Raw genomic sequence first — 27,858 nt, 5'->3', positions numbered from 1 at the left:
CCCCATAGCATACAATGCATATACATGTACGTGCACACACATGTCTATTTATTGATCTACTTATTTATTTATTAGAAAAGCTACAACAACATGTCTTTCCTTACTTAAGCCAGATGATTACGCAAGCCCAGGCATGAAGAATTTGTGTGATTTTCTCTGGAATTTTCCAAGCTTTGAATTTCTCACAACTTTCTTTTCTTAAAAACTAGTGAGTAAAGCAATACTTTAGAATTATGCATTAAAAAATACAGGCCTTTAGACATACATAGACTGGTAATTAGACTCCAAATTGATAATGAAATTAGCCTCAGGAGGTTTCACATACACTCGTCTCACTCAACATGTCCTTTCCCAGCTCGAGCATAAATTTTCATGGCATTTGGAGAATGATGCCACATTTTATGAAGTAAGCTATTGATCTTGATCATCGCCAAATTTTAATAAGAGGCTTGTGCAACCACAGGAGAACCAAAGACCATAAGGAATCAGTTTCTCCCCTCAAAAACTAACCAATCTAATAGAGAAACTGGACACAAACACAAGATATATAGCAGTACCATGTGCTTGTGATAAATTGTAATATAAAATTTTGTAAGTCAAATTACATTCTTCCATTTCCTTTTTAATTATGTATTTACCAGTGCAAACAAATTGGAATTGTTTGAGCAAGCACAGCAGCAAATCTCACCCATGACTTAATAAGGGTGAGTAGAGGCCAAGTACAAATAGAAAATCCACCTGGAAATTGCTTTTGTGTATTATAGGCTAGTATCAGAGCTCAGTGTACAATAATATATTAACAGGACTTTTATGTCTGGTTTTCTTGCTCAGGATGCTAATTGGTATATTTGTACTAGTAGGTAATGCAATTCCCAGCTGTCACATAGGTTGTTTTATTTTGTTTTCACAACCCTAAGAGATATATTGCAAATTTTGAAGTGAGGATGCAGAAGCCCAGGTTACCTCAGCTGGCCTGCCCAAGGTCACACCACAACTTGGCAGTAAACACAGGACATGATCTTGAGTTATTTCTTCTTATCCACACTGATCTGCATGTCATAAAATCAAGGTAAGCAATGCAATCCTTGAGTGAGTAAGTTTACTTTGTGCAGTTTTTCAGCCAATCTGCACATGAGCCAGGAATCTGTCTCATAAATGTGTTTTGTGGGGCACAAGCCTATCAGTGAAAGAGTGTGGGTGAATCAGTAGAAACAACTCAAAATGAATGTTCTACCAGTTCTGGTCTAGAGCTATGTATCTTCTTCCATGAAAAATGTGCTTATAAATTATATTACAGACAGCCAACTTAAAAACTGGCATTCTTTGGAACTATCTCTGTCCCCAGAGCCTTGGTATGAAGTTTACAAATCTGTTGCCATGGTTCCATGCATTCCCACAATAAGTTCCAATCTGTATGGGTCCTTTCACCATAGACTGTAAAGAGCAGGCACAGAACCAGGACAGTTGTTACAGAGGAGGGATAGAAATGTAATAGCACAGTCTTTAGATTTGGTTGAGCTGTCATGCTGGTGACTCTCAAAGCAGAGTGGTCATGGTCCTAGGGAGACATCAGAACCATCTGGTTGGTAGATTATATCTCAAATAGACAGCAACAAGCCCTGGTATCTCCATATCTTTTCACCCGTATTAAGTAATGGGTGAGATTTGCTGCTGTAGTTGGTCAAACAAGTCCAATTGTTTGCACTGGTAAATACATAATTAAAATAAAATGGAAATGGAAGAATGTAATTTGACTTACAAAATTTTATCTTACAATTTGTCACAAGTACATTGTATTGTTACATGTCTTGTGTTTGTGACTGCTCTCTCCTTTCATCAAGAGGTTATACATACTTCCCCTCTATTAGAAGCTGAGTTGGCTCTGTGCCTTACTTTAACTGGTGCTATTTGAGTTTTGGACCTAGATCTTAAGAGTTTCAAAGCTTCTGTTTGTATTCCCTTGGAAAGCAGCAATCATGTAGAGAATCTGGGGCTAGACTACTGAATGATGAATGACCATCATTCCGGGACGGAGAATGCTCCCAGCCTTCCAAACGTAGCCATCAAGGACCCAACATGTGGCTGTAGGTGGGGCTATCTTGAACCTTCCTGCTCAGCCCAGCTGCTAGATGACTGCAACTTCCTAGTTGAACCAGGGAAGACCAGCAAAACAAACCCTATTCCAACCCAAAGAATCAGGAGAAAATAAATGGTTGTTGTTTTAAATCACTAAGTTTGGGGTAATTACACAGAGAAATACACCCAAAATGTCTGAGAGCTTTTCTGAAATACCCATACACCCCTAATTTCTTCCCTTGGACTCTGACACCCTGCCTATCTTCCCAAGGACCTCAGATTTATCAGGAAAGAACCCACAAGATGACTTCTTCCTACCCTGCAGTTGTTCAAGTGAAGACAATTAATCATAGTACCAGTCAGCTTATGGTAAGTACCATAATGAAGGAGCATGAAAATGTTGTACTTTATCAGAAAACCACCCAACTCTTGAAGTCAGAAAAAATTGAGAATTATTTATTTAAATAACTGATAAAAGTAATTTTCATTAAACAACAACAACAACAACAAACCCAAAGAAAAAATGAACAAATGACTTCAATAGAAATATCTCCAAAATTCTGGAGAAATTTTTATTGGCCAATAAGCACATAAAACAATATTTAACATCACTAATCACTAAGGAAATACATCAAAACCATAATGAAATACTACCTGACATCTATTGGAATGACTACTGTAAATAATAGATAATACTAAGTAGTATTGCAAGGATGTTAAAAAGAAATGTAATCCCTAGCCACTGTTGGTGGGAATGCAAAGTGAGGCAGCCTCTGTAGAACAATATAGTGGTTTCTCAAAAATTACATGTAAAATAACCATGTGATGCATCAATTTCACCTGTTGGTACACACTCAAAGTAACTGAAATTAGGGACTTTAAACAGTGTTTGTGCACCAGTATTCATAGCAGTGTTATTTGCAATAGCCAAAAGGCAAAACAATGCAAATATTTTCATTAGGTGAATAGATAAACAAAATATGGAACATGCATACAGTGCAATATTATTCAGCCTTAAAAAGAAAAGAAATGCTGACACATGCTGCCATATAGATAAATCTTGAAGACAAAAATGAAACAAGTTGGACACAAAAGGACAAATATTGTATCATTCCACTTATGCAAGGTACCTAAAATAGTCAAATTCATAGAGACAGAATGTAGAACGATGGTTACAAAGGGGCTTGGTGGAAGAGGGAATGGGATGTTATTGTTTAATAGGTGCAGAGTTGAGTCTGGGAAGGTGAATGTGTTCTGGAGATGGATAGCAGTAATGATTACACAATGATGTGAGTTGAGTGTACTTAATGCCAATGAACTGTATTTTTTAAAATGGTTAAAATTGTAAACATGTTAGGTATATTTTACTACAATAAAATATTAACTTTAAAAATGATTCTCAACCTGGTTGCACAATCCAGTAATCTGAGGAAAGTTTTAAAAATCCTAGTGTCTGCCAAGTGTGGTGGCTCACACCTGTAATCCCAGCACTTTGGGAGGCCAAAGTGGATGGATCACGAGGTAGGAGTTTGAGACCAGTCTGACTGAAACCCCATCTCTAGTAAAAGCATAAAAAATATTAGCCGGGCGTGGTGGTGCATACCTGTAATCCCAGTTATTCAGGAGGCTGAGGCAGGAGAATCACTTGAACCCAAGAGGCAGAGGTTGCAGTGAGCTGAGATAGTGCCACTGCACTCCAGCCTGGGTGACAGAGCAAGACTCATCTCAAAAACTGATTAATTAATTAATAATAATAAAATAAAAATTCCAGTATCTACCCATGGCATATAATCACCATGTGGGCATTCATGAGAGTTAAATCAGTCTACCCACCCCAGACTAAGTAAATCAAAATTCTTAGGGATGGGGCACAGCCATAAATCTTTTCTATCATTTTTCCAGGTAATTCAAATGTGCAGCCAGTGTTAAGAGTCGCTACTTTAAAATACTGGAATCACTCTATCTACTTTATGCATTTAGATGAGTACACACCCAACACTAAAATGTATGCCATCAATTAAGATGTGGAGAGGATCACTATAATTACGAAATCACATTTACTTTCTTAAAAACTTTTTATTTTTGAGACAGAGTCTCCTTCTGTTGCCCAGGCTGGAGTGCAGTGGCACGAACTTGGCTCACTGCAACCTCTGCCTCCTGGGTTCAAGAGATTCTCATGCCTTAGCCTCCTTAGTAGCTGGGAGTACAGCCACATGTAACTATGCCAGGCTAATTTTTGTATTTTTAGTAGAGACGGGATTTTGCCATGTTGGACAGGCTGGTATTGAACTCCTGACCTCAGGGTGATCCACCCACTTTGGCCTTCCAAAGTACTGGGATTACAGGCCTGAGCCACCACGCCCAGCCCTTAAGAACTGTTTTTGGTAAGTAATGTAATAGTTTGATTGAGGCTATATGCAAATGCTGCTGATAACTAAAGATCATCCAATCATTTGTTCATTCAATTGGGGTACGTATGATTTTAGGAATGGAGTTTTATATAAATTTGGCACCATCACACAGCTGTATATGTAACTAATGTCACCTTCACACCCCCTCCCCACAACTGTGTCCCCAGTTCTGAATTGCCTCCTCTTTCCCATCAGTTCTGTTTATGCTCAATTCCAGTGCTGCCTCAGCACACTAGATTCTGGCCACCTTCTTCTGCACACTGGAAAAAGAGTGCTTTAGTATCACTTTTACTTAGTTATTCACTTGGCCATCACTGTATCTCATCAAGATATCATCTCCATCACTCTCCAGTCTGAGCCACAGTCTATCATTGTGCTGACCATTTTTCCATGATTCTATTTACATGATATTTTAAAAAAAGGAAAACTTTAGGGGCAGATTGATGGTTTTCAGTGGCTGAGGCTGAAGGTGAAGTAAGCTACAAAGGGGACTAGGAAATGTTAGTGGGAGAAAGTGACAGAATTGTTCTGTATCTTGATTGTGGTGTTGATTACATGACGGCTGCATTTTTTAAAATTCTTGTAACTGTATACTAAAAAGGAATAAATTTTATCTTATATAAATTATACCCGAATAACCTGACTTTTTAAAAAATCGAGACCCTCCAAATTAAAAATAAAATCATTCAGAGACAGGCTTTGTATTCCTGATGCTTATCAACATGACTAATACACAGTAGATGTTCAAGTAAAATATAGATCCTCCTGGCACTGTACCAGGATTTTTCACTGGTCACCCGTCTCAGCAAGCTCCACCTGTCTGTTGTGTTGCCCTGTCCCTTCTCTTTCCTTTCTCTCCCTCTCTACCCTTTGTTTCATAGGCTGAGCAGTTTACATTTAATTATTATCACTGCTAACTTTAACAGTGTCTGACACAGAGGAAGAGGTTAAGAAATATTTTTGAAGAAAGGGAGGTAGAAAGGAAGGAAAAAAGGAAGGAAGAAAAGAAGGAGAAAGGTCCTCCTCTAGCATTTGCCCTCAGGACTAGTATATAATTCCAAATATCTTATAAAAGGTTTTTTGGCCTCCAAACTAATTTCTATTCCAAAGAAGAACACTTGTGCTACTACTAAAATAACCTCTACACACACACACACACACACACACACACACACACTACATATTTGTTTTGTTAATGTTTGTTTTTGTTTTTTTTTCTTTTTTTTTGGGTGGGGGAGAGTCTCCCTGCGTCACCCAGACTGCAGTGCAGTAGTGGGACCATCTTGGCTCACTGCAACCTCTGCCTCTCGGGTTCAAGTGATTCTCCTGTCTCAGCCTCCTGAATAGCTGAGATTACAGGTGTGTGCCACCACGCCCAACTAATTTTTATATTTTTAGTAGTAACAGCATTTCACCGTGTCAGCCAGGCTGGTCCCAAACTCCTGACCTCAAGTGATTCAACTGCCTCAGCCTCCTACAGTGCTGGGATTATAAGCATGAGCCACCACACCCAGTCTACCCCACATTATCTTAAATGGGTGTGTTTATGCATAGAATTTCATTGTATTATTTATTTGTTAAGGAGCCTGTAAGAGGAACCAGAGGTAACAAGTTTTGGCCTTCTGAAGTTAGAAAGACAGGACCTTGAAAGACAACTGTAGAACAACAAACAAAATAGCTTATCAATATTTGCACATCTAAGAAGAAGACACCCTTGTTTTCTAGAAGTACTAACAATGCAAATTATAGAATAAGAGAATGTGAGAGGAGAACAAGAGAAGTAAATCTGGTAAACTGTCCAAATTCCCCTGGTGCAAATGAGATCACATTAGGATAGCAGAAATGACAAGACTCAGAAACACATAGAAGATCTTAATTTTGTATGATGTGCCTTTCTACATAGCTCATCAAGCATTGTGACCAGGAAGGTTCCTGCCAAAAATGAACTTGATGTTATGGCTTTATATCAGTTTATCCTCAATCACATTGGAGAAATGAGATCAAGGTAGAAATGAAGAATGAGTAAATAGCCAAGTTCTACCCTTAAAGCTCTCAAACTTTATAAAGGAACTATGCAACAAGCGGTGACCACCTGATATAATGGGGGGTAGCAGTGATATGCAGGGAGTGCCATGAGAAGACAAGAAATGGAGCTGACCCAGAGCATCAGTGAAGACCTAAAAGGAGAAATGATATCTGGGTTTTATTTATTTTATTATTATTTATTCATTTATTTATTAGAGACAGGATCTCACTCTGTTTCCCAGGCTGGAATGCAATAGCATGATTATAACTCCTGGCAGCCTTCAACTTCTGGGCTTAGCAAATCCTCCTGTCTCAGCCTCCCCAGTAACTGGGATTACAGGCATGCTACGTGGTGTGGGTTTTCCTGAAGGAAACTGAGAACCATGAAAAGTTGTTAAGCAAAAGAATGAATTGTGTTTTAGAAAGAATTCTCTGGCAATGTGTAGTTAATTACTGAGGTAGTGACTAGAGGCAGACAGACCAGTGAAAGGGTGGCTGTGACAGTCTGCATAAGAACTGCTGAGAACCTGACACACTGTAGTCGGGAGACAAGAAGGAAAGTATTTGAAATCTAGTTGTAAAAGAAAGTCAAAAAGATTTGAAAAGTCATGTATGATGGCAAATTGCTATGTTGAGAGAATGGATAGATGCCAGTACCAGTTTTAACCTTTGTAGTAAAAACCAGTAAAGAGCAAATTTGTGGTGTCATGCTCATAAAACTGTGCCACTGAGATCTCCTGCTGCAGACAGCATAATCGACTGAAGCCTCCAAATGTTATGAACCCACAATTGTCTTAATACCAAGGCTATGCTTCACTTAGGCTGCTCTCAGCCAAGGACTAATGGCACGGAGCACTAAGGTAAGTCAGCAAGTCCTTCCTGCAAGGCGTGGGATTTCTCTGACAGGAGACTTTGGCTCAAGGACTTCTTGCTGAAACTTTCTCAGAGCCATACTGCAGTTTGAGGCTCAGTCTAGCCTCTCTTATTCACAGAGGTCAGATCCTAAGCTCACAGCTCTTCCAGCCTCTCGCATCTTCCTCCCATTTTTCCCTTACAAGTGTTCCCTCCAATAGATTTATTTCAATCTTATCCCATGTTGATATCTGCTTCTCAGAGGACCCCTAGTAATAAATGGAAAAAAAAAGAGGAAAAAAAATGCTTCTTTCCCATTTGCCTATTGTATTATTTTACATTGAAATTCAACATTCATTGAACAAATATTTTTGAGCACCTATACATATAATGACCCATAGAACAACTGAAATCGAATACTTCTTGGCTACAGCTGTTTTCCAGGGTTCTATGGTTTTGTACAACCTACTAATGGCTTGGTCTTGGTTCAGTACACTTTTTATGTTGTAAAGGAATATTGACTATTACCATAAAAAGAAACATTGTATGATACTAAGAGGAAGAAAAGGAAAATTAGAATTTTAGACTATCTCAAATATTTTAACTGCATTCATATATAAAAAGAGAAAAAGGCCGGGCGCGGTGGCTCAAGCCTGTAATCCCAGCACTTTGGGAGGCCGAGGCGGGTGGATCACGAGGTCAAGAGATCGAGACCATCCTGGTCAACATGGTGAAACCCCGTCTCTACTAAAAATACAAAAAATTAGCCGGGCACGGTGGTGCGTGCCTGTAATCCCAGCTACTCAGGAGGCTGAGGCAGGAGAATTGCCTGAACCCAGGAGGCGGAGGTTGCGGTGAGCCGAGATCGCGCCATTGCACTCCAGCCTGGGTAACAAGAGCGAAACTCCGTCTCAAAAAAAAAAAAGAAAAAGAAAAAAAATCAGGAGACAATAACAGAGAAACTAATGTTGAACTTGAAGTAATATAATTGTGGGTTATTTTCTGTTTACTTCATTACAATTTTTTTAATTTTCCAGAATTTCTGCAATAAACATTTTAATAATAAGTGAGGATTTTGTTTTTTGAAGTTATTTATAGAAAGAGCTAAACTCTTTGAAGTAAATTTTTTTAAAGGTTATTTTCTAGTTTCAAAGACTTTCTATAGACTCTTTTAGTTTGTTGCTATGGGAATGAAAATAAAAATAAAAATTGCTATAACTTTTTAAAAACCTAGAAAGATTCATATATAGTATTAATTTCCTAGATTATTCGAATCATCCCTCTGCAGTTCAATGTAAATGTTTTCATAAGTTCTGTTATTAAAATCAGGTTTGAGATCTAACCCCTACAAACTGTACTAAACTGTAAGAAACTACCCTTTTAAATACAAAAATCGTGCACACCCAACACTCACTAAAACTGAAAGGATATTTAAATAAAATGTAAATTCTCAAAAGAGAAAATTTAAGGACAGTATGATGTCTGTGCCTGAGATACATTTCAGTTCCCTCCCACCTACTCCCACTTATTATGGAGTTGTGGGGTTTTTTTTAAAATTACGTTTGGACTTTTATATAAAACCCCATCCCTTCACCCTTGTTCCTTTTTGCCCATTGCAAAAAAGTCAGATGTGGCATGAGCCTGTACCTAAAAGATAAAACATAAAGAACATTACAGTTTTATTATTTGGAGATTTCATTTTGCTTGCTTCATTATGTCTACAGCAAGCTAGTCTTTCAACATTTGTGCCATTCGATTTCTCAACCAGAAGCCAGTCAAGAATAAAATACAGTTCTTTATAACTCTTGCCAGCACCCAGAACAGTCATTCAAATTATAGAACTCCAGATTAAAATACCCACCAGCTATTAAAAAAATGAAGATTACTATTCAAGAAGTTTGACATAAAAAGGCATTACAGTATAAGAAATAATAGCATGATTAGAAATATGGAATCATTTTCCTTCATTTGAGAAGACTAATTTCAATTTTTAGAAGGCTATATTGTAATTTTTAAGTACAGAGTTCAGAGCCAAAACCTCCAGTTTTAATCTCTAACCATAATAAACTTTGAGCCAAGATTGGTGAGTTCAGGTAGCTCTCAGTAAATGTTGAAAGGCAATTGATTTTTACATAAGTTATTTTGCAAAATAAATTTGGAAAATATGGAGTCTATTTTGGAGTAATCAAAGTAATCTTGTATGCATTGCTATGGATTTGATACAGTGCTCTCAATCTCAAATTAATATATATTTTTTAAAAAGTAAATGCTTCAATACACAAAACCAACAGGACTTGAAATATAAGCAATCTCATTTCACAATACAGAGCAGCAGCAACAAAAATAAAGCAGGTCATCATTACGAAGTTCTATCTTAATTACTCCCATTTACTAAAACGATATTGGACTGAGAGTTTTAAAAGGCCACATTCTAATATCAGACTCACTCTCTACAAGCTGTGCTAATTAGAGCAAGCAAAATAAACTCTCTTGAATGTTTCTTTATCTACAGAATGGGTTTAATAATACCTGCTATACCAACCTCAAGAAATTATTTGAAGTTTGAATTAAAAGGGGGCATAAAAGTGTTTTGAATGTCATGAGGCATTACTCAAAATAAAGATGATATTTTCTTCCAACTCCAGTCAATTATGAATGTACAGCATGTGAAAAAAGTGATAACATAGATTCATATCACATCAGCAATGGCTGATAGTAAATAATAGGGGCCCTAGGACAGAAAGAGCAAGCCACAATAGAAGGCTGCCCCCCAGCACTCCACCCCTGGTCAAAGACAGCTATGTGTAACAACTTAGATGATAAAAGGAAGAGTAATACTTAAAAGCAAATTAAAGATATTTTTTAACTCATTAAAGAAAAAATTCAAGCATGTTATGTTCTTCATATTTAATATTAATTCGAGATAAAATATTCCTTTATTCTCAAATATATTTGAGAAAAAATATGAGAAAAATTATAAACCTATTCATACCATTGACCAAAATAAAATCTACATGATGAAAAGCGTAGAAAATATATATACCTTTACTTAAATATATATATTTTGAACTTACACCAAGGAGAAAGAAACAGATGAGTAAACTTATACAAAGAGTAAAACTTTATATGCATAAAAGCAAAGGTAAAAATATAAAATAAATTATTGATGTAATTGAATAATAAATATTAAAACTTTATGTATATCAGAATGCTATTATTAAAAAAATTTAAAAGTAGATGACAAAATAGGGAAATATCTGTAACTATAACCTGTTAAAGAGAAAATTATTCTTGTTACTTGTTAAAGAACAGTAAGGCACACTCTAAGCATAGCCCTCCTTACTACAATGGGGCTTTGTGGCAGGAAAGAGAGATCAAAGTCAACTCCAAATACAACAAGGACAACTGGAGATTTACAGGCAAGGAGAAGGGTGAGGGTAAGTAGATGGAAATTACTAAGAGGAAACATTGAGGGTTGGAAGGAATCTGGCTAAACCAACCGAACAGAGTTATTGCTAAAGGCAGGTCAGGGGATAAGATATTGAGAGTAGAGGGATAAGAAGTTTCATAAGATATCAAGGGTGGGAGATATTTGCTAAACTGACTCAGCAGAATTTTTGCTTAAACTGGACTAAGTGGACAAAGCAGCTAGACCATGGACAGAACATAAGGTTGGGGCAAAGTCAGAGAGAGGAGTCAGAAGAACCTGACTCAAGTTAGTCAAAGGAGAGAGTCTTCATTACTTATTAACAAAAGATTAATACTCTTAATGTATGAATAACTCAAAATATGAGGTAAACATTCCAATCAAAAATTTAATGAAAGACGGTTCATAAAAGAATAAAAATAGTCAATAAGCATATTTTTAAAAGGTAAATTTTTGGGACACCGAGGCAGGCAGATCACGAGAGGGCAAGAGATTGAGACCATCCTGGCCAACATGGTGAAACCCCATCTCTACTAAAAATACAAAAATTAGCTGGGCGTAGTGGCATGTGCCTATAGTCCCAGCTACTCAGGAGGCTGAGACAGGAAAATTGCTTGAACCTGGGAGGTGGAGGTTGCAGTGAGCCGAGATCGTGCCACTGCACTCCAGCCTGGTGCCTGGCAACAGAGTGAGACTCTGTCTCAAAAAAGAAAAAAGAAAGAAAAGAAAATGTAAATTGACATAGAACAAAACCATTTTTCTCCTACCAACTTGGTGAAGGTCACAGGAAGACCGACAAAACTTTAACGGCAAATGAGAGCGTAAGTTATTACACCATTGCTGAAGGGTCATTTGGCAGTATCAATTATTTCACTGATTTAAGATAAATTTGGTGACTGTCAATAAAAATTGGATACTCTGCTACAGGCTGGGGAGAAAGCAAGATATACAAAATCCCACACATCAAAACGCTTACAATCTGCTATGAAAAATAAGCATTACATTGTTTTACGAATAGCTATACAATCACTTGTGGTTTTAAGCACTATAGTGAAAATGTGTAGATTGCATTAAGGGAAAAAATGAGTGGCTCTAACCTAATAATGGAGTAGTGAAGATGGGTTCAGAGAAATAACATCTAAACTGACTACTGAAGGATGAGGACAAGTAGCCAGATAAAGTAGGGGAGAAGGGGCAAGAAAGAGGCTCCAGAAATAAAGAACAATGGATGAGGACATCTGGAAGAATGGGAAGTGGGAAGTTTGGCAATTCAAGGTATACAATAAAGAATTGTGGCAAAAACATAGTAAGGTTATGGTAGGGCATGTTAAGAAATTTGTGTCTTCGAATAAAGAAGTCATTGAGTTTTAAACAGGATAATAACTTGGTCCTCTTTAAAATGATCCCTTTGACATTGCACGGAAAATTAATTATTTGGGGACAAAAGGAGTTTCAGGAAGATCAACTAGAAGGCTGTTGATAATACTGAATTTGGTCTCAGCCTTGTGCCCCAGGAAAATGACAACAAAATCTCCTCAAACTTTTGTGTTCCAGGAAATGGTTTACTACTAATAACTACCCTTCCCCATGTGAGTTAAACATAAATCCCTACTACTCTTGTAAGATTAGTAGATGACTCCCTCCCATATTTGTGACAAGGTCAACCACAAGCCCTTCCCATTTAGCCCCTCCAACTTCCCATTCTTCTTCCCATGAATTACTAGCTGATATTAGAATGATTTGTTTTATTTCAACAGCCTGATTAAAATCAATCTTCTCTTTTGTTCAGTTTCTGCCTTTGACACAATTAAAATAGTAATGTTATAAGATGATAAACTGAAAGTGGGAGATAAACTTGAAATCTACTTTGGATATAGAAGTCCTAGAACTTGATGTGAGGTACTGCTATCAAGAACAGGTTCCTACCATGAGCAACTGGGTAGATGGTGGTATCATCCATTGAAGGGGGCAAACTTCAGAGGCAGAACAGGCTGGAAGGGAACAAAGAAGAAGATTGGGTCTGAAGACAATGGATGTGATATACCTGTGAGACATCCAAAGTGAAGATGTCAGAAAACAGGTCAGAAAAGCAATCTGTGTGGGAAATAGAAATTATTGAACGTCAATCGAGTTTATAGTTTAAGCCGCAGTCATATATAAGATAGGTTGGTAACAGAGAATAGAGGGAAAAAAAAGGATGTTGCTGTTGAAATTGCCAAATTGTGGGTTTAAAAACATTGTGGTACTCAAACATGTCTAAGAAGTCAGGCAATATAAGAATGAAAGTGTCCTTGGAATTTTGCAAGCTGGAGGTCATTGGTATGTGAGTAAAAACAGTTTCAGTCACTCAATTTCTAGAAACCTATTCTAAGAAAATAATGAGAAAGGTACAGAAAACATTAAGGAAAAAAGATGGCACAGAATTATTTGTAATAGGAAAACAATGGAAACAGTCTAAATGACTCAAAATTAGGTGATTAACTTGTTTTCTTCTTAAATAAAATGCTATTCAGCCATTTAAAATTTTTTTAAGAATGTATAAGTAGACAGGAAATGTTTCATGAAAAAATGTTTAATTTTAAAAAGCAGGATATAAAAACATATAGTGTGATCTCAAATTTTGAAAAAAAAAAAACCACACACACAAATATAGAACACCACAAACAATATACTTGGGGAAACCATATCAAACTTATTTCTGTGTAAGATGAATGATTTCTATTTACTTAAGTTTTTTAAACTTTTCTCAATATTTCTACTATGACTGTATTGTCCTAATAGAGAAGAAACTATATATTAAATATTTCTTTTGTTTTGTTTTCTTTTCTTTCCTTTCCTTTCCTTTTAGAGAAAGGGTCTTGCTCTGTTGCCCAGGCTGGAGTGCATTTGTGTGATCATAGCTCACTATAGCCTTCAATGACTGCGCTCAAGCAATCCTCCCACCTCAGCCTCCTGATATGTATTTTAATAATAGGCTACCCATGCAACTCTGAGTTCCCTAAAGTTTTAGTGACATTAAAATCAATTTCTACAATTTAAATATAAGTTTCAAATGATGTGTTTGATGAGCCCAAGATATTTTTTAAAAATATGGAAAATATTAATCTAAAAGTTTTTACATAAAATAAACAAGTTATGAGGAAGAGATAGGAGAGAATAAACAACCCATGTGACAATTTAGGAGGAAACTGGAAAACAAATGATCTCCAAGGCTTATAAGTATCAAATTCTAGGCTCCGGAAAGCCTGCCCCTCCATTGCCTTTGAATCCCTTAGGAAGAATGACAGGATTAAAGGGTGATTAGACAGCTCTCTTCTTCTGAAGTCAAGATGCCTGCATCTCCATTTTTTTTAGCTGATTCTGCTGCTGAAACTGCTAGCTGGACCAAAAAAACACACTTTCAAAAGTGAAATTTCTGTGTTTCTTTCTTTCTAAGGCGGTCTAAATGAAACTAATAAACTCAGAAAGAAAAGGACAAAAATTGACCTAGGCTCCTGGATTCAAAACCCAATGTTCAAATTCATTGTCTATCAAAAATAACACTTCAAGCAGAAGGCTTAGAGATCTACCTAATAGTTTCCAGCTAAAAAACAAAAAGAGCAATAGAGTAGATTTTGAATGGGTCACTGAGTTTCTAGCCTATGACAAGCCACTGCCTTAAAAAACAAACAAAAAATACGAAACTGCTCTAAGAGTGTTGCTATGCTTCAGAACCAGGATTGGGAAGTTTGTCATAAAATACAACGTCTACTTGCCAAAAAAAAGATACAGAATAGTAAAACAGTTATAGAAAACAGAAATCTTCATTGAACTACCACCATCCCCCAGCATCACCCTCACCACTACCCCCAATACACACACACACACGAACACACACACACACACACACACCCCTCAAAAAGATGCTTGCCTGGATTGAAGAAACACTGAAAACCTGGTGCCAAAAGTTATTGCAGGCTACAAAAATGTGTTAAAATGAGAAACCAATCTTTTGATAATTATCAATATCAGTGAAGATTAACAAACACCACACATTCTGAACATATTCAAATGCATATTTCTCTGCTACATCCAGTCATATACCCTCAAGCCTTCTCGTCATATACCCTCAAGCCTTCTCTAGCACTAATTATCACAACATTTTTAAAAATCTGCTTTATTTGCATCAAAAGCAATTCCTTAACGAAACAAGAACTTGAAACAAATCGCAGTTAAAAGTTTGTTTGTTTTGTAATCACCTTAATCATCAAGGCTAAGAAGGAAACTCACCTTTATGAAATGACATGCTGTGAGGGGTGTAAGGGTTCTTAGATTCTTGCCGAGTTTAAAAGGAAGAGACGAGGCCAGCACAAGAAGATCCAATGCGAATTTATTCGGCTCCCGGGCGAGGTTCCGCGGTCTGACAGGAAGGGCCGGAGAAGTCGCAGGGACTCCTCGCAGACGTGGGGTTTTATAGGGAGTGGAGACGTTTGATTGGTTGAGCCCAAGGGGAGTGGGGCCCAGATAGGACAAACTGCTAGGCAGGGAGTGGGGCCTGGATGGGACAAAATGCTGGGTGGGGAGTGGGACCCGGATGGGATGGGACAAAATGCTATTGGGTAGGTCCTGGCGGGGCTTCTTTTCTGAGCTCCCAGCGAGGGAAGGGGGTGTGTCTGAGCTCCCGGTGAGGGAGGGGGGCGGGTGTCCGACCTCCCGGCGTGGTGACCGGCCTTACAAGGGGGATCCAAGATGGCCAAGTAGGAGCAGCTCTGGATTACAGCCTCCAGCGAGGGCAAGGAGGGTGAGTGGTCGCTTCATTTCCAGACAGATTTTTATTGCCCAAGGCCAGGAGATTCCCAGGCTGAGAAGCGCCATGGGTCTCTAGCGCAGCTGTTTGGGCCTGCGGGGTGGCTCTCCACTCAAAACCCTGATACAAGTCCAGGGGCCCTTTCAGCTGGTGACTGCAGCACCAGGGAGACAGTCACCCGTTCAACTGATGAAAAGGGGACTGAAACAGAGAGACAGGCCAGGAGATTCCCAAGCAAAAAAGCGCCATGAGCCCCCAGCGTGGCTGTTTCAGCTGGCACAGCAGGTTTTCTCACAAGAACTCACACAAATCCGGTCGCTGTTTCAACTGGTGACAAATGCCCAGGTGACAAATCACCCATTCAACTGAAAAAAACGGGGTCTGAGGCAGGGAGCCAGGTGATCAGGCACAGTCAGTCCTACCCCCACAAAGACCAGCCATCTGAAACGCTCTGGATTGAGAGTTTCACAGCAAGCACAGCCGAACCCTGGTTGGCCCAGGTCTGTGGGGGAGGGGTGTCTGCCATTACCGAGGCAGTCTACCACTACCAAGGTAGTCTGCCATTGCCGAGGCAGTCTGCTATTACAGAGAGAGCCCGCCATTAAATAGGTGGGCCGCCATTCCTGAGACAGTTCTAACTATACTCCTATAAACAGGACGGCAGGGAAGTTCACATGGCAGCTGGGCGGAGCCCACAGCAGCTCAGCAAAGCCTCTGCAGGCAGACTGTGACTAGGCTGCCTCCTCGCTGGGCAGGGCATCCCTGAAAAAAGGCGGCAGCAGCACAGAAACATAAATAAAACCCTACCTTCCTGGGACAGAGCACCTGGGGAAAAAAAAGGCTGTTATGAGTTCTGCTGTAGTAGACTTAAATGTACCTACCCAGCAGCCCTGAATGGAATAACAGAGCTCACAACTCAGCACTTGAGCTCCTATAAAGGACAAATTGTCTCCTCAAGCAGCTCCCTGACCCCCATATATCCAAAGAGTCACCTCATAAAGGAGAGCACAAACTGACATCTGGCGGGTATCCTTCTGGGACAAAGATAGCAGAAGAAGAAACAGGCAACAACCCTCACTGTTCTGCAGCCCCTGCAGGTGAGCCCCAGGCAAGCAGGGTCTGGATTGGACCTCAGCAGTCCTACAGCAGAGGGGTCTGACTGTTAGAAGGAAAACTAAGAAACAGGAAGAAATAACTCCATTATCAACAAACAGGACGTCCACTCAGAGACCTCACCTGAAAGTCACCAACTACAAAGACCACAGGTAGATAAATCCATGAAGATGGGAAGAAACCACTGCAAAAAGGATGAAAACACCCAAAACCAGAATGCCTCTCCTCCTCCAAGGGATCACAACTCCTCACCAGCAAGGGAACAAGGCTGGATGGAGATTGAGTCTGATGAAATGATAGAAACAGGCTTCAGATGGTGGGTAATAAGAAACTTCCCTGAGCTAAAAGAACATGTTCTCACCCAATGCAAAGAAACTAAGAACCTTTAAATAAGGTTTGACGAAATGCTAATGAGAATAAACAGCTTAGAGAGGAACATAAATGAATTGATGGAGCTGAAAAACACATGAGAACTTTGTGAAGCATACACAAGTTAAAACGATAAAGGGGATATCACTACTGACTCCACAGAAATACAAATTACCATCAGAGATTACAACAAACAACTCTATGCACATAAACCAGTAAACCTGGAAGAAATGGATAAATTCCTGGACATTGCATCCTGCCAAGCCTAAACCAGGAAGAAGTTGAAACCCTGAATAGACCAATAACAAGGGCTGAAGTTGAGGCAGCAATTAATAGCCTACCCACCAAAAAGGTCCAGATGAGTTCACACCCGAATTCTACCAGACATACAAAGAGGAGCTGGTACCATTCCTTCTGAAACTATTCCAAACAATACAAAAAGAGGAAATCCTTCCCAAATCATTTTATGAGACCAATATCATCCTGATACCAAAACCCAGCAGAGACTCAAAAAAAAGGAAACTTCAGGCCAATATCCATGATGAACACAGAGGCAAAAATCTTCAATAAAATACTGTCAAACTGATTGCAACAGTACATCAAAAACTTATCCATCACAATCAAGTAGGCTTCATCCCAGGGATGTAAGGCTTGTTCAACATATGCAAGTCTATAAACGTAATTCACCACATAAACAGGATCAAACACAAAAATGACATGATTATCTCAATAGATGCAGGGAAGGCCTTTGACAAAATTCAACAGCACTTTATGCTAAAAACTCTCAATAAACTAGGTATTGATGGAATGTATCTCAAAATAATAAAAGCCATTTATGACAAACCCACAGTCAATATCATACTGAATGGGCAAAAACTGGAAGCATTCCTTTGGCATCTGGCACTAGACAAGGATGCCCTCTCTCACCACTCCTATTCAATATATTATTGGAAGTCCTAGCCAGAGCAATCAGGCAAGAAAAAGAAATAAAGGGTATTCAATTAGGAAAGGAGGAAGTCAAATTGTCTCTATTTGCAGATGACATGACTGTATATTTAGAAGATCCCATCGTCCGTCTCAGCCCAAAATCTCCTGAAACTGATAAGCAACTTCAGCAAAGTCTCAGGATACAAAATCAATGTGCAAAAATCACAAGCATTCCTATACACCAATAACAGACTTAAAGAGAGCCAAATCAAGAACAAACTGCCATTCACAATTGCTACAAAGAGAATAAAATACCTAGGAATACAACTAACAAGGAATGTAAAGGACCTCTTCAAAGGAGAACTACAAACCACTCCTCAACGAAATCAGAGAGGACACAAACAGATGGAGAAACATTCCATGTTCATGGTTAGGAAGAATCAATATCGTAAGAATGGCCATACTGCGCAAAGTGATTTATAGATTCAATGCTATCCCCATCAAGCTACCAATGACCTTCTTCACAGAACTGGAGAAAACCACCTTAAATTTCATATGGAACCAAAACAGAGCCCGCATAGCCAAGTCAATTCTAAGCAAAAAGAACAATGCTGGAGGCACCACACTACCTGACTTCAAACTATACTACAAAGCTACAGTAATCAAAACAGCATGGTACTGGTACCAAAACAGAGATAAAGACTAATGAAACAGAACAGAGGCCTCGGAGTCAAGGCCACACATCTGCAACCATCTGATCTTTGACAAACCTGACAAAAACAAGCAATGGAGAAAGGATTCCCTGTTTAATAAATGGTGTTGGGAAAACTGGCTAGCCATGTGCAGAAAGCAGAAACTCGACCCCTTCCTGACACCTTACACTAAAATTGACTCCAGATGGATTAAAGACTTAAACATAAGACCTAACACCATAAAATCACTAGAAGGAAACCTAGGCAAAACCATTCAGGACATAGGCGTAGGCAAGGACTTCATGACCAAAACACCAAAAGCATTGGCAACAAAAGCCAAAATAGACAAATGGGACCTAATTAAACTCCAGAGCTTCTACACAGCAAAAGAAGCTATCATTAGAGTGAATCAGCAAGCAACAGAATGGGAAAAAAGTTTTGCAATCTACCCATCTGACAAAGGGCTAATATCCAGAATCTACAAAGAACTAAAACAGATTTACAAGAAAAAAACAAACAAGCCCATTCAAAAGTGGGTAAAGGATATGTACAGACACTTTTCAAAAGAAGACATTTATGAGGCCAAGAAACATATGAAAAAATGCTCTTCATCACTGGTCATTAGAGAAATGCAAATCAAAACTACATTGAGATACTATCTCACACCAGTTAGAATGGCGATCATTAAAAAATCTGGAGACAGCAGATGCTGGAGAGGATATGGAAAAATAGCAACACTTTTACACTGTTGGTGGGAGTGTTAATTAGTTCAAGCACTGTGAAAGACAGTGTGGCGATTCCTCAAGGACCTAGAAATAGAAATTCCATTTGACCCAGCAATCCCATTACTGGGTATATATCCAAAGGATTATAAATCGTTCTTTTATAACGACACATGCATACAAATGTTCATTGCAGCACTGTTTACAATAGCAAAGACTTGGAACCAACCCAAATGCCCATCAATGATAGACTGGACAGGGAAAATGTGGCACATATACACCATGGAATACTATGTAGCCATTAAAAATGATGAGTTGGTGTTCTTTGTAGTGACGTGGATGAATCTGGAAACCATCATTCTCAGCAAACTGACACAAGAACAGAAAATCAAACACCGCATGTTCTCACTCATAGGTGGGTGTTGAACAATGAGAACACATGAACACAGGGAGGGGAGGATCACACACTGGGGTCTGTGGGGGAGAACTAGGGGAGGGACAGTGGGGGGTGGGGAGTAGGGGACGGATAACATGGGGAGAAATGTCAGATATAGGTGATGGGGAGGAATGTCAGATACAGGTGATGGGGAGGAAGGCAGCAAACCACATTGCCATGTATGTACGTATGCAACAATCTTGCATGTTCTTCATATGTACCCCAAAACCTAAAACGCAATTATATATATATATATAAAGACATGACATGTATGTCATTCTTATATATATATATATATAAAAGAATATATATATTCTTTTATATATATATATAAAAGAAATGACATGTAATGGAAAGTATAAATTAGCACAGCTAAGTTTGTAACATATTAGAATATCTTGCTTACTAATCCTACTGATTCCACTAATATTTTCAAAGCCTATGATTTTTTAGTTATATTTGACTTTCTGCCTTAATTTTTAAGAGAAAATGAATATATGCATTTCATTTTGACAGATTTTAATATCGCTAAATGCCACTTCCAACTTTTAGATTTCCAAAAGTTTTATTAGAGTGGATTGTAAGCAGAAGCTTTTTAAAGATAATTTACTCAGCATCTTCTTTTATTACTATGTATTTAATTTCCAATAGGCCTCTAAAATATATCTACAAAGTAATGATAATTCTTCTCAGCAGACAACCCACTTAGTTTCTTATATCATGGTTAATTTTAACCATAGTAATGCAAGGACTTATGTGTGACTTTCAAAAACTGCCAACTTGTTAAATCCAAGAGAATTTTTTTATATTATTGAAGAACTGATAGATATTTAAAGTTGTTTTTTGACGTCAAAGAGGTGAAATATTTAATTGTCTCTTTGATTTTTCTTGCTCCCTAAATCTGGGCGAAGCCCCAACACAGAGTGACTAAATCAGAATTTCCAAGTGCAAATGCCCATTAGTGTCAGGAAAGTTAAGAATACAAGAAAAGTACCATTCCACTACACAGTACAAGGATATGACCCATCCAACAAAGGTAGCTGCCACACAGCACAAATCAACTCTTCCTGAGAGAGAAACTGGACCAAGTGAAACCAGTTGCTAACTTATCAAGAGAAACGAAAAATTTGGATTTTAGGGCATAATTTGCAAATTTACATATTAGCACATGGGGTTTAAACAGTTAAAACAAACAAAAACTGCTGTGACCCCTATCCAGCCACCATTTTGCTAATTCTGAAATAAGAAATCCCTACATATAAAGTAACTTGCTGAAGGCCTCTCAGTGTGCCTGAAATTCCCACCATAGTTTCTCCTTAAACAATGCTATTTAAACATAATTATGCTATTGGGAAGATAAAAACAATAGCAGTTATCATAGTATCTTAGTTTATAAAATCAGAGAATAATTAATCTGAAACTAACAGAAATGAAACACAAATACTAGGTTATTAGGAGATGAAGGAGAAAGCCTGATTGAGAAAACCACAGTTTTCTCAAAACTACAGTATTTCTCAAAACCACAGGATTATAGCATGAGAAAGTCTAGATGTAAAAGAAGCAATAATCAGGGATTTTTCACACTAATACCTGAACTTGGGAGGCTTTGAGGACTCAGAGGCATCTTAAGCATCCCAAGTAATAGCGATGAGGCCACAAAGCTTTGTTTATTTCTTAAAGTTGCCAGAGGCCACCCCAGCTCTCCAACGCCTACTTCTATTGGCAATTTAATTTAATAAGGCTCAATCAATTAATCCGCTAAGTACTGCATGGGGAAGAGTTTTTAACTTTTATTTTTATCAATCATGTTAAAATTGAACAGTATGTACCACATTTAAACATTTAAGAATTATATTACTAAACCACCACCAAGTCTTGGCAACCAAGATACAACAAGGAATCAAAGCAAAAGAGGAATTTTCATAGTAAAGCTGGTGTTTTTTGCAAGCCAAATTGTTTATAGGCATTGGTGAGCAAACCAGAGAGTTCTTATAGCCCTCAGAAGAGGGCCAAATACTGAGACGAGTGCATTGCCAGTTTCCAAATTGCATATCTCAAGTACCACAAGGCCGAAATGGCCCCCATCTCCACCCCTCAACTACCTCTATTCTCCCTGTCCACTTCACTCTTTTGTTTCTTTTGATAAAGGGCAAAATTTTCTTGGGAGGTTCAGGATGTTTAAAAAAAAAAAAATCATGCTTCTTCATTATGGCACTTACCACAAGCTGGCTTGTACTATGGTTAATTATCTTCACTTGAACAATTGGAGAGCAGGACAAGGTCATGATTTTATCACTAACATCTAGCAGTGAAGCTGATAGAAAATACCACCTCCAAAACTCTGACATGAATCTGATTGATGCAGGCATTTCCCTAATGCTTATTGGTTTCTCTCTCTTCTTTATCTATTCCTAAGTAAATATTTGCTTTGCCTTCTTATCTGGCTCTCCTGCCAGACCTATCAAGAACAGTCTGACTTCTCCCATCAGAATCTGTCATCCTGAACCTGTTTACAAAGTTTACTTTTCATATTGCACTTAAGCTGGCTCTAACTCTGTGTCTTGGTATTGAAAATGATCTTAAAAAAACTAGTTTCCCCTTCACATTTAAAAAATTATTCCTGATACAAAATTCTTCTAATCTCCTATAAAACCTAAAAACCATTCAAATTGCCCTAGTATAGATAATAAACTTTGTAAGGCTTTATAATGATAAAGACTTCAGCTCTGACATCTACCTCTAAATTTTCTAGTATTGCAAATTCCTGCCTCTCCATAACCATTATTTAACTCTCGCATAGGGCAGGATTTGGTTCCTAACAGGTATTCTTCTTTTTAGCAGCTCAAAGACACCCTTATCCATAGCAATAGACAAGATTTAATTTCCTTTCTCTCTGCTAAAATAGCTGATAAGAGAAATGAAGTTGCTGAAATGTGAATCCGATTTTCCATTTGGCCCATGAATCTGCGTGTTCAAGAGGGCGTCCTGAGCATCTATCAGAGACCTCAAGAGAACACAGAACCTAGCAAAAGAAGCACACAAGACCGGTACTTCTCAACTTTAGAGTGCATGTGAATTACATGAGGATATTGTGAAATGCCCATTCTGATTCAGCGGGTCTGAGTTACACATTTCTAACAAGCTCCCAGGTGCTATTGATACTGCTGGTCCAGAAAGACCACTCTTTAAATATTTAGGATCCAGATCACATGCATTTTAAACTCTTCCCCTTGAAATTTTTTCAGTTATTCTTTTCTCCAAAGCACCCACCCATTTACCACTCCTATCCTGCCCACTGCAGTAACCTGCTCAAACCTCCCTCTCATGTAAATCTACCTGAGTACCTCATTATCTATTTATCTTTTGGATGTATATAGGAACCTACTCATATAGAATGTACGTAGGCTGCAACACTGCAAAAGAAAGCTAGTCCACTGACTCACATGAAGCATTAATAGCTGCTTTGTGAGCCATGCTTTATTTTACGAATCTCTAACTGACCTAAGGGCAGTGAGAGAAAAATTCTGAGAATCCTTACACATTAAAAGTCCCTAATTCACTTGTGTCTCCTGATTCACTTTTGCTCTTGAATGTTATTATACTGGAAATTTCCATTAGTTGGCACTTCTCAAGTTCACCTCCCTTCAGTGACTATGATTCTCCTCATTTTCTCCTAACTCCCAGGTTGAGATGCTGTGACAGCTTACTCAGAAACTGGGACTGTTAAAAATGTTGAAGTGCTTCTGCAATTCTATCAGACTTGACAATATTACAGGGATGAATCAGACACAAAGGAATGTTCAACTTTCAGCTGAAATGAGAATGTCTTTATCTAAATTCCACTAAACCTGGCACCTTTCAGAGAGTTCTCTGACAAAAACAAAACTCAAACACAGTGACTGCAAGCCTGCCAAGCTCCCTTTATCAGAATAACCTTCAATTTAGGTCTGGCCTATATCATTGACTTTAGAAAATTACCTGTCATTCCATTTTTGCTTCTTGTGTAATTTAGGTTTTGTTATTGTCAAGTTCAAGTATCATTTACAACATAACATTAAGATTCTCTTTATGGTCATTATTTTAACCTCCATTAACATACATGATCATGGATGAGAATGAGAAGAGATTCTGAAGTTGACAGTCTTAAAGATTGCCTGATCAACTGCCGCTGTATCAACCTCAGTGAACCCTCCGCCCCCAAATATGGATGCATTTGTTCCTGGGAAATGTGTGGGGAAGTAGAGCTGAAGGTTTCATGCTCAATAAGCTGAATAGGGGTACCTAATCTCTTTCAGAGGTTAAACTTCAATAGAAATGGAAAGAACAGGTTTGGTCAACAAAAAGTGATCCATATCATTAGGCAATGAAAAATAAGATACTTAAATGGGAATCAGAGAAAAGGAGAATATTTGTCTAGAATTTTCTTCTTAACCCACTAGCAGGATTCCTATTATAGCTCTAAATTTTTCTTCTTTAAACAAAGATTACCTTAATTATCCTCATGATTATTTTTTAACTTAGGTTACTTAGAAAAGCATTGCCTTATTTTCCCAATTCAGCAAACAAAAATAGGATCTGATTTTGCAACACTGACTGGATGAACTCAGTCACATCTCAGGGTTAGCAAAGCAACATATTGACAATCACAGACTCCGAGCCTCTGCTCCGAATGTCTAAAGGCACATGAAGTATTTCCTAGTATTTCATATTTTGGAACTTACCATTTCCTTTTCCATGAGTACAAGAAAAAGCCAAGATTAAAAATCTCAGGCTTAAATTTGAAACCTCTGTATTAAACAGCATATAATGGGCAAGATAAAGGAATGTGAAGGTGCTCCTGCAACTTTGAGTTGGGAGTCTAAAGCTGACCAGTCTTTTTTTTTTCCAATAGTCCCGCTCTGTTGCCCAGGCTAGAGTGCAGTGGCACGATCTTGGCTCATGGCAACTTCCCCCTCCTGGGTTCAAGAGATTCTTGTGCTTCAGCCTCCTTAGTAGCTGGAATTACAGGCACCCACCAACATACCTGACTAATTTTTGTATTTTTAGTAGAGACAGGGTTTCACCATGTTGGCCAGACCGGTTTTGAACTTCTAACCTCAAGTGATCTGCCTGCCTCGGCCTCCCAATGAGCCACCGCACCCAGCCTAAAACTGACCGGTCTTAAAAGCAGGTATAGTCAGCCTCCCAAAACCCTAGTCATCTATAAGACTTTGAATTATCAAGATAATCCTCAGACAACTCCAAGACTCTGGCTTGAAAGGATCAGGCTGGAAATAATTAGTTATGGAGCATCACACAGCAAGCATGCGCTGCAAGCTATATATACCCAACTAACTCCTGAAATCCCAGATTTAGAACTGGAATCCCAGGATGGTGTCATGGTCTCCCACCAGCGTCCTCTGTGAGATATGGAAAAAGGAAGAATGGAGAAGCTAATGAAAGTTCAAATTCTACTGGTGACCTTGGAAACTGGAGAGACAGTTCTGGTGGAGAGCTTTGGAAGCCTGCACTCAGTGATTGCCCAGCAGCTAGGAAACAATCCTGGAGTCATGGAGCTGCCTCTCCTGAGCATGAGTTGCCCTGCAGGTGCCCTCTATCATCCTCAATAAGTGTGTGCTAGGTTTTTCTCTTGTTCAGGTTTATGATCAAACAGAAAGAAAGATAAGTATGGAGAGATCGTTTCCTTATTATCCTCTTTTTTACTTTATCTATAAACACCACTCAATCCTTTGGCCCTAAAGAAACTCTGGGTGAGCATCTGTTGAGAAGGCACACAGCCCAGATCAGAGAATGGGAGCATTTCGACAGATTAAAGGACAAGAGCCAACAGAATCACTTATGAATTTTTTAAAAATTAGAAGAAAGAATTGTAGACAGAGGTTGGCTTAGTGAGTTTGGAAACTAATCAAGCTCCAGTCAGTATTAGCTGGATTTTAAAGACATGGCATTTTCAAATATTTCCTTCTCTTAAATAACATAATGCCTAAGGTTTTCCTTTCTGAAAATGGCCAACTCATGAAAATAATGTTTTTATGCAATATTTGAAAACACATTTCTCTTCTATTTTTTCACTAACATGAAATCTGGTCTTTTCTGTTCAAAAAAAAAAAAAAAAAAAAAAAAAACACTTACCAAAATGCAACTTTACAAATATTACCAAAAATTTATTGCCTTACATCACTTCACCAGAAAGTGGGCTGAGAGTAAAATGGCAGAAGTCTTCTTTACTCCTCACTCAGCAAGAGCCATTATAATGCCCAAGGCAAGCAATTATTTGCCAGACTGAACTATTAAAATATCTTATGACTCAGAACCAGTTGTCAACATTATAATACAAATATTGTAGAAAGCTTGTTTACATAAGATTAACTGATGAATGAAAATCTCAAAGTATATTTATTTAATAAATATCATTAATATGTTGATCAATAAAATATTAAAGCTAGATTAAGTTTTTAAAAGTATTTCCATCACAAAACACGAAAATATTTATTACTAGGATAGGTTATTTTTCTGCTTAATGTTTTCTATTTATTAGTAAAGTAGAATATTACTCCAGTACCTAAAAAACCATACTCTTTTATAGGTAAAGCCAAGGTCAACACACTTTTTTCTGTTAGAAGGCAGATAGTAAATATTTTAGGCCTTGTGGGTCATATGGCTTCTACTCAACTGGCCAAAACTACTCAATGGCCATAGATACTTACTCTGCATTTGTAGCACAAAAGCAACCACACACGATACATTTAAAAAATGAACACCACTGTGAGCCAATAAAACTTTATTAACTCAAACAGATGACAGGCCAGATTTGATTCATGGGCCATAGTTTATCAACCCCTGAGTAAAGCCAAACCTTAGTACAGAAATCAGGTCCAACAGTGTTGTCAAGACTTACTTTAAAACTTCAATATTTGGGGTTTATTCCTATTGCATTTTGTAATTACACTAAACTAATGTTTTCATAAATATGCAGGAAATTTAAAAATTCTTATATAATCAGGTTAACAGTTTTTTCAATTAACAAGCATTCATTAAACTAGAATTTGTCATATAATACTGTACTATTAGATTACACAGCAAATTCTATTAAAAGCTAATAATGTTCTGCTAAAACATCATAAGCAAAGTACATTTCAGGATCTTAAAGTAGTACTGAAATACAAATATAAACAACCGTAATGGTGTTTCAATATTGTTAAAATATAGTTTCCCAAAAGCCAAATTATATCAAATATAGAATGAACACATGTTAAAGATTTTATTTAACTCATGATTTAATGAGAGAACTGGTAAGATGCCAGAACTGTCCCGAAGAGCATTTGAAAAGATAGGCAATTTAACGAAGTAATGTTAGAATAAGATTACTGGGTCAGATTTATGCTGGTTAAGGCCTGCCAGGGCCATAAACTGTGGTTATCTGTTCCACTGGACAGAAATTACTTAAATCTCTACTTGACAAAAATCTGCAAGTTAACCTTTGTCCTATTGAGTTGTATATGTCTCAGTCAGTAGAAGCCCAGCACTGCACTGAAAGAACACCCTGAAATCTCTTTGACCTATTACCCAGTTTCAAATAATTTTTCTGACAATATTAGAGATTAGTCTATGTCTGTCCTACATCTCTGACACATCTTAAAAGATACAAAATTAAATATTACCTTGCTGTCCTGTATTTTTTCCCATAAACGTAGAGAATAGAATTAGGAAACAAGTGACCTTCCCTGCATCATAGCACAATAGAGACTCAAGAAGAGCAATGATAAGAAACAACCTTCTCCCAAGTTCTTGTGCACTAAGCCTTTGGTTGTGAAGGCTGCACACCTGTGTCCTTAGGGGTTAGTGTTCTGAGATTCTGTATTAATATAGTCAACAATGGACAGCTGAATGTGTGGTGGTACATTAGCAGCATGGAATATCTGCAGCTGTTGCCATTATGTTGTAGAAACGTATTTATTGGCATGAAAATATTTTTCCAATATATTCATAAGTGAAAAAATGAGGTGCTAAATAATATATACA

This window comes from Aotus nancymaae, unplaced genomic scaffold (assembly GCF_030222135.1).
Source record: "Aotus nancymaae isolate 86718 unplaced genomic scaffold, 86718_ANA_hifiasm-v0.15.2.pri h1tg000019l, whole genome shotgun sequence".
Classification (NCBI taxonomy): domain Eukaryota; kingdom Metazoa; phylum Chordata; class Mammalia; order Primates; family Aotidae; genus Aotus; species Aotus nancymaae.
This window is presented reverse-complemented; position numbering follows the sequence as displayed.